Source organism: Rhinatrema bivittatum, chromosome 3, assembly GCF_901001135.1.
Source record: "Rhinatrema bivittatum chromosome 3, aRhiBiv1.1, whole genome shotgun sequence".
Classification (NCBI taxonomy): domain Eukaryota; kingdom Metazoa; phylum Chordata; class Amphibia; order Gymnophiona; family Rhinatrematidae; genus Rhinatrema; species Rhinatrema bivittatum.
The window spans coordinates 49,547,513-49,554,445 of NC_042617.1; the positions used below are offsets into that span (position 1 = coordinate 49,547,513).

The window sequence follows — 6,933 nt, forward strand, 5'->3', positions numbered from 1 at the left end:
AAATCAGTCAATGAAAAGTTAACACAATTCAGCATAATAAATATCAACATATGCACCACATGGTGTCTTCTGGGGACAGGTAGGGGTGTGCACGTGTGCATGCACACTGCATTACCCTTTGGGGTACTGTGCACTGTGGAATTTAAGTAGGTATTCTCAGATCAGTGTGTGCCCATTAGATGTGTTCGAGTGCATGCACACCCGAACTGCAAGAGGATGATGGCTGTGGGACCAAGATAAGTTCCAGAGGCAGACAGGCAACCAGGAAAACAGTCCATGGCAGATGGTGACTGCCGATAAAACAGGGCTACTAGACTGAAAGAACAGTGTCCTGGAATAGCAAGTCACGAGGCAGGCAACCAGAGGGAGTCAGAGGAGAAGGAGAGGAATGCTTTGGCCAGAAGGCTGAGGACTGGTATCGAACCAGAGGGTGAGATGACAAATATCTGGGATAGAAATGACGAGTATAAAGTGTGTGTGATGTGTGATGGGGGGGGGGTTGGAGTGTGGGGAGGGGAAGATGTCAGTTTTCTGGGCTTGGGGGGGGGGGGGGGCGGGGGTGCCTCAAAATGTGCTATGTTTGGGTTGGGGCAGTGGGTATTGGAGTGGGCTGGGCTCCAGGGGAGTGGCAGCCAGGGAATTTCACTGGGTATCCGTTAGTTAATATAATAAATAAAAATCCAGAGGACTATAAGGCAGAAACCAAGTTATAATAATCGAAAACTATCAAAACAGAATAAAGTAACTTGAAAACTACCAAAATTCCCAGCATGGATATAAACAAGTCAAACTGAAATATTTGAAAACTATCACAGATGAACATTTCTCTAAAATAAAAACTTCAGGTTAAAAGTTAAATATAAATATGTTTCAAAATCATCTTAGCTAAAAGATCTGTTGCAAAAGTACCTGTGGTCCAGTTTTTTTTTGTTTTTTTTTTTTTAAAGGTAAAAGTTCCTTTAACAAACAGAACTCCTGTAGTAAAGAGTTCAACAATCCAGTAGCTACTACTGTGGAAACCTTTTACAGGTATCGGTAAACAATTTCTCTGTGAGAAGGAATTTTGGGCAGGTCTTGCTTAGTAGATCTTAAGAGGTTTAGCAGGTACATAAAGAGATGATCCTTCAGATAATCTGGGCCACTCAATTAATACCAAAATGTTAAGCATACTGGAAGCCAGCACAATTCTTTTAATACTGGCACAATGTGCTGATCATATTTTGCATTGGTTAAAATCCTAGCTGCATTCTGCAATAATTTCAGTTTATTAATAATCATTAGAGGTAAGCCAATACAAGTAGGATTACAATAGTTAGCACTGAAATAATCAGAGCATAAGAGAATTTCAAGGCTTCAGCGATCCAGAAATTATGAAAACTGATATATTTTCTTCAGGTGAAAGAAAAGAATCCTTCCCTACCATTGAAATATGCACCTCCACAGATTAAGAGAATTCCAATATTAGCCCAAGGTTCCTTATTTTTGCTTGGCAGGATAATACCATATTGTTGAATTCTATCTCAAAGCTTAAATTTATGGAGATTTAACATCAATTTATTTTGATTTGCCCATTTCATCACAGCAACAAGACAACTATATAGCTTGGAATTTACATCTAACAAACCAGTTCCTAAGGGGATGTAACACTGGATATCTGCTCATACATATCGAGATGAATCCCAAAGGACATGACAACATCGGCCAGGAGTTTCAAATAAATATTAAAAAAGACCAGTGACAAAATGGAACCTTGTGGCAGCCCCAACCAACATCCCACATACACAATGTGGCTTCTTTGAAGACAACACAATGGGTTCTACCTTGTAAATACAACATAAAAACCAACTTAGGAGAAAGCTACCTATTCCCTGGTCTTGTACAGAGACTAGTGAAATAATGTGATCTAGAGTCAAAAGTAACAACAAAACCTAATAAGATAAAAAAAAAGATCTTAATTTCCCGTGTCAATTTCCCATTTAAAACAGTTCATTTGGCCAGTTATGACTTCAGTTCCGTTACCAGTTTTAAAGCCCAATTGTTGAGAGTTCAAACAATTCAACCTGTAATGTAAAGGAGACCACCTGTTGTGCTACCATCTTCCTAATAACTTGCTCAAAAAAGGGAATATGTGAGATAGGATATTACTTATCACAAGAATTAAAGTCTAAATTTGCCTTTTTAACAACTGGACCAAGTACAATCTTTTTCAGCAGGGCGAGTAGCAAATCCTGAAACAATAATAAATAACCAGCCATTATTTTATTTCTTTGAACAACTATGAGGAACAAGGGTCCTATAAACAAATAGTAGGACTCATACTATTAAGAACTTTAATGATGCCCGTAATATGGAATTTTTCAAGCTCATTGAAATTACTAATACAGACATTAGAAGAAACCAAACCATCTTAGTCATCAAAAGTATTTAATCAAGTACCTTATGCAAGAGAAGTTAAAAATGAAACTATTGACCACAATATTCAGTAAAGCAGTGAATGGACAACTTATTGGATAACGGTAGCCGGATAAATTGTCAGGGATATTCAGTGGGATAAACATCTCACCAAATATACTCACCTAAAGTTATCTGTGTAATGTTACCCAGATTAACTTTCAAACCTAATCAGTTATCTTTGAATATATCTGATAAGGTTTAAAGTTATCTGGCAATGTGTACCTGGATAATTTTAACCTTAACTGTAAGCATTGAAACGTATCTGGTTAAGTAGCAGGAAAAAGGAAAAAAAAAACCCACAAAACTTTGCAGACCTGCAAGCCCAATACCCTACTCCCCACCTCACCAAAACACAAGTGGGCCATAGTGCTCAAAACTCCCTCCCCAAAATATTACAAGAAAGTAGCTGGACTATCTGCCAGAGGCACCTTCCATTGTGGATCTCCTGAAAACCCGACTGGCTGGTGGGCCCTCAGGACAGGGTTGGGGGACCACTACATTAAATAATCCATAGAATTCAAAAGTGGCCAAAGCCACTGTAGGCAAAGCTTGGAAGTGCCAAAAAAAAGTTTTTAATTGGCAAACTTTAACTATAAATAAGTTTCTCAAAATCTGTGTAAATTTTGGCTGGTTGTGAGGAGGCCCACGACCAAACACACACAGGCCCACTAGGCCCTGAAAACAGCACCTGGTGATGACGCCACCAGACGCTGTGACCCGCTCGTAATACGAAAGCCACCATGCTTTCTCCACCTTGGCTCCTTAGGTGTGCCTGTACTTCTTGGCCCTGCAGTGGGAACTCTTCACTGGTGCTCTCAGAGGATGTCATGTGATTGGGTATTTAAACGCAGCCGCGATACCAGCACACTGCCTCAGCTACAGATCTTCCTGCTCTTAGCAGTGCGTATTGTTCTCCAGTGTTCCTGTAATCCTTGCCCCAGCATTGCCTCGTCCAGCCTGCCTTGCCTGACCTCCTGGTACAGATCCCTGCTATGGACCCAGTCCATTCTCCTGCTTGCAGACTGGTATTGATTGTTGCCTGCCCTGACCTTAGCCCAGTTCTGGACTTTCCTATTCTAAGCACCCTGTGGGACATTTGCCTAAGTCCTGCCAGCCCCTGGATCAACCTGCAGGGAATGAGGCTGGTATAGGTGAAGGTCCAGCTTAGTCTCAGCCCAGGGCATGTCAGCCAGGTGAGGGCCTAGTGGGTTTGCCTGCTAGGCAGCATCAACCACATCACAGCACAAAGGCTTACAACTGTGTCAATCTGCTGACTATAAGCTTCCATCATAAAAGCTGAACCAAAATTAACTCCTAGACTTCTAACATGATTAGAGATGGAAACTAAATATCCATCAATTGTTATATGTGCCTGCAACCCTCCATACTGATCAAACAATCTGTGGACACCTTTTTGATCATCTGAAGGCGACCTTTATGACTGCCCCAATCCTGGTATACCTAGACCAACAGTAATTGTTTAAATTGGAGGCAGATGCATCCAGGGCAGCTGCTGGGGCTATATTATCTCAAAGAAGGGAACCTAAAAGACTTCCTTCATCCATATGCCTTCTACTTTTGTAAGCTTACAGCTGCAGAGAAGAACTATAATGCCATAAAAACTGCCCTTGAGGAATGGCATCATCTCTTGGAAGGGGCCTAACAAGTCCAGGTTTTCACGAACAACAAAAATTAGGAATTCCTTAAGACCATGTGCAACATGAATTCCAGGCAAGTTCATTAATTTATTTTCTCGTTTCGATTTCAAATTAACATACCAACTAGACTACATGAAGAGCAAGGCAGATACTCTCTCCTGCAGGGATAGAAAAGAACCTGTGAAACCAGAAGATCCCTCCAACTTGAGAACATCACCCTCTCACCCAGGAATCCTGACCTGAAGGAGGTAATGTGTGGAAACCTGCGGCAAGATAAGTTTGCCCAGGCCCAGTTGCAGGAACTGGAAAAGGGAGAAAAGGACACTGTATGGAGCCAGCAGGGAACCTTCCTTTATATAAAGAATTGATTCTATGTACCCAAGAGCATTTATTTTGTTATTTTTTATATACAGACATTCGATCTGAGATATCACATCGGTTTACATTCAGGTACTGTAGGTATTTCCCTATTCCCAGAGGGCTTTAAAGCTTCCCATTGGCACAAAACCAACCATGAACAGTAGTTCATGGTTGGTTTTGTGCCACAAAACTAAGGAATTAGTTGCATGTTATGGAGGCAGTGCATGCAAATTCTCCCATGCATATTCATATGGATATCCTGAAAACCCGACTGGCTAGGGGGTCCACAGGACAGGGTTGGGAGCCATGCACTAGAGCAAGCGCTCGGTCACAAGGAAGAAAGGCCCGAGCCTGGGTTATATTCAGGCAGGCTCCTATAAAATCCAACTGATTCAACAGATTAAGATGGGATTTCGGGTGGTTGATGACAAACCCGAGGGATTCCAGCACCTGAATGGTTATGTGTAGAGAGCGAAGCACCCATCCATGGGTGGCGCTCTTGATCAGCCAATCATCCAAGTAGGGGAAGAGACATGCACCCCAGGCAGCGGAGATGTGCACCCACAACTGCCAGGCACTTGGTGAAGACCCGGGGCCTGAAGCAAGGCCGAACGGCAACACCTTGTATTGGAAGTGATTGTCGCCCATCAAGAATCGAAGATACTGCCTGGGTCCAGGAAAAATTCCTGTGTGGGCATACGTGTCCTTTACGTTAAGGGAGCAAAGCCAGTCCTCTCTTTGCAGGAGGGGAATCAGGGTGCCCAGTGAGGCCATCTTGAACTTTTCTCTTTGCAGAAATTTGTTCAAGGCTCTCAGATGGGATGTAGCCCCCTGTTTTCTTTGTAATCAGGAAATATTTGGAGCAGAATCCCAGTCCCGTTGATGTAGCAGGACAGGTTCCATGGCCCCCGCCAATACAAGGACAGAGAGCTCTGTCCAAAGGACTTCCTGCTGTGGGGTCTGACCCCCACGGCGAGGGGGGGGGGGTGTCTGCAGGGACACAGTTTAACACATACTCTCGACGGATAATGGACAGGACCCACTGGTCCTGAAAGGATTGTAGCCAACCTCTGACCGAGGACCCTGATGTTGAAAGTATGATCACAGGACTTATGCTCCCTCAGAGCCAGTCAAAATCCCGTAGCGGGGCTTTGCTGGGGAGGCAGATGAGTCCTGGGGGTCCGCTGCTATGTAGAACGACCCCTAGAACTTCATTGCGGCGTACATAAGTCCCACAGGTATTTATAATTGTATGTACTCTTTTACATACTCTTTGAAAGAAAAGTACTGTTTCAATTCATAAATGCTCACGCAATTATAAATACCTGTGGAGCTTTAAGGAATTTAAAAGTTTATCGTTCACCCTATATTTTGATGGGTTTGTAGTAATACCCTTTAAAAAAAAAATTAAAAATATGAGTCTAAAAACTAATAAATTAAAGGGGACTTACACTAATGAGTAGTCTTTAGGTTGACGAGCTGCTTCAGTGTTTGTCCTACAAACTAAATATATATATTAATCAAATTGATCAGGATCTTTCAAATTGAGCCACAGCATCTCGTACTTTGTCGCCAAACAGGTTCTCTCCAGTACAGGGCCGGTCTGTGAGCTTATCCTGGACTTCTGGCAGGAGGTCTGATGCTCTGAGCCATGCCATTCTCTGGGCCCCAATGCCTGCCGCCACCACCACCCTAGGCGCTGTTTTGAACACATCATAAGTGGAACATACCTCATGTTTGCCACACTCCAAGCCTTGTTGGACAACTGCCAGGAAGGGTTCCTGCTGCTGTTGGGGGAGGCAGTCGGCCAACTCCTGAACTTGCTTCCAGAGGTTATGAGTGTATTGTGTCATCACCAAAATTAGCACACAAATAAAGTACATGAACAAGCTCTATCTTTGGCTGGCCCTTGTATATGGAATGAGCTACCAAGCGATCTGAGATTAGAGCCAATCTTTTCAAGTTTTAAAAAGAAATTAAAACATTTATTTAATCTTGCATTTGGAGAACAAAATAATGAAGGGGAGTAAGTAAATTTGAAGGACAAGGAAAGTGGCTAGATTACTTTTACCGATGCTGTGTTATTTTATATTGGATTTGAATACTTTTATGAATGTTTTATTTTTATTTTGATGTAACATTGTTTTCAAATGTAATTTGTTTTAGAATGTAAACTGGTATATAAAGCAAAATAAATAAATAAATAAATAAATAATGAATGAATAATAAATGTTTTGTTGTTAGGCGATAATCTGGGCAAACATCACTCCCTGGTACACTTTCCTACCTACAGCATCCAATAGCTGGTGTTCCTGGCCTGGAGACGCAGAACCGTGCATACAGGAAAGTTTGGTTTTCTTGAGGACAGACTCCACCACTACTGACTAGTGGTGTTTAAAATCATGAGAGGTCTAGAACGGGTAGATGTGAATCGGTTATTTACTCTTTCGGATAGTAGAAA

The 6,933-nt window shown here is 42.1% G+C and overlaps 1 long non-coding RNA gene across 1 annotated transcript; it reads left to right on the forward strand.

Annotated features, from left to right (window-relative positions):
• Window positions 1-350: 350 nt before the first annotated feature.
• LOC115086829 lies at window positions 351-6,638 on the forward strand. Its single transcript, XR_003855342.1, has 3 exons — window positions 351-430; window positions 4,047-4,360; window positions 6,053-6,638. It is a non-coding gene; the product is annotated as an uncharacterized LOC115086829 (long non-coding RNA).
• The last annotated feature ends 295 nt before the right edge of the window (window positions 6,639-6,933 follow it).